This window comes from Lolium perenne, chromosome 3 (assembly GCF_019359855.2).
Source record: "Lolium perenne isolate Kyuss_39 chromosome 3, Kyuss_2.0, whole genome shotgun sequence".
NCBI lineage: Eukaryota > Viridiplantae > Streptophyta > Magnoliopsida > Poales > Poaceae > Lolium > Lolium perenne.
This window is the reverse complement of record NC_067246.2, coordinates 76195679-76197367: the sequence shown is the minus strand read 5'-3', so window position 1 is coordinate 76197367 and position 1689 is coordinate 76195679. Positions and strand designations below refer to the sequence as shown.

Sequence of the window (1689 nt, the reverse complement as noted above, 5' to 3'; positions counted from 1 at the left end):
AGACCGAAACCGAATATATAATTTCTGGCCTCATGATGGAGAGAGTATTTCCCAAGCATGGGAGAGATTGAAGTCTTTAATGCTCAAATGCCCCAATCATGAGCTTCCTGGTAATATCATCATTGATAATTTCTATGCAAGACTTTCTTTTCAAGATAAAACCTTGCTGGATACTGCTTGTTCTGGATCATTCACGCGCAATAAAGAAGAGTTTAAATGGGACCTTCTTAATCGGATTCAGGAGAACGCTGAAGATTGGGAGAATGACAAAGGTAAAGAATCAGGTATAAACTATGATTATGAATGCATTGAAACTTTTATGGATACTGGTAAATTTCGAAATATGAGTGCTACCTATGGTCTTGACTCTCAAGTTGCTGTGAATCTTTATAAAGCTTTTGCCTCTCATTTTGAATTGCCTAGGAAGAATTTTGATAAGTATCATGAACCTTTTAAAGAGGCTTGTATGAAGGATGAAATTGTTGTTAATGATTGCAATAAACTTGCTCAAACTCTTAAGAATGCTATTTCCTATAAGCATGTTAATTTTTGTGGAATGCATAGACCTTGTGGAATTAATCAAATCGAAGATGAATATTGTATCCATCATACTAATGAAAAAACTAGAAAGTGGTCTAGGGCGCTAGATGATCTTGGTAAAAAAGTTTGTGTCCTCTATCCTTTTATTTGTGAACTTTGCCATAGAGTGGGTCATTTTAATTTTCAATGCTCCTCCAATGATAATTTGAATCCCATGAGTGCTGCAAATTTGTATTGTGATGATGAAATTACTCCTAATCAGCATGATGAACTTACTTTATTTTTGTGGTGTGAAGAGTTATCAAGAAAAATTTCTTTGTTAGATATTAACGATCTTGATGTTGATGATGTCCTGCATGGGTGTTTTTCTTATTGCATTGATAATTGCCATACAAATACTTACATACAAAATATTTTAGAAGATGACACCTTGCCAAAATATGATAGGACCGCTGTGTGTTTCAAACTTATTAATGAAAAGGAGGAATCCTCCCAAGTTTCTTCTATTGTTTCTGGAAATAAAGCAGGTTATGTGGAGAAGCCTCTCATCAAGCCTCTCCCTCCTGAAGAACGGAACGAGGAAAAGGAGAAGGAGAAGAAGAAGAAGAAGGGAACGAAGAAGAAGAAGAAGAATAAGGGGAATAAAAAGAAAGAGGTAACAGCATATCCCCGCGTATATGAGATAACGATAGGTAACCGTAAGTATGTTGCTCCTAACGATTATTGTGATAATGAATCTGAATACGATGATCTTCCTATGCCCTTTACATACATTAGCAATCATGATTTGAATGAGCACACTACTTTTGATATTGCAAATCTCTGGGAAACTAATTCTGAAAATGATGATGACAATAATTGCCATAGTGTCAGTGCTATCCATGCTTCCTCCCATAATGATATAGAAAGCTCTAAGCTTGGGGAAGAGGTGTTTGAAAATCCTTTAGCTACTGGTCATTATGTTCTTGATACATCTCCTTCTAATAACAATGATGGTGTGGACACAGATAAACCGACTGTGAAAGATAATTATTCTATTGCCTATGATGACACTGTGCCTCCGATCTCTGATGATTATTACAAAGAATGCTATGATATAGGTTCTAACTATCCTTATGAAACTTGTCATAGTCATGATTGGGTTACCAA

The 1689-nt window shown here is 35.6% G+C and overlaps 1 non-coding gene across 1 annotated transcript; it reads right to left on the bottom strand.

The window, feature by feature from the left end:
* On the bottom strand, positions 1–106 carry LOC127346265 (small nucleolar RNA R71). Its single transcript, XR_007879434.1, has one exon. It is a non-coding gene; the product is annotated as a small nucleolar RNA R71 (small nucleolar RNA).
* Between the last annotated feature and the right edge of the window lie 1583 nt (positions 107–1689).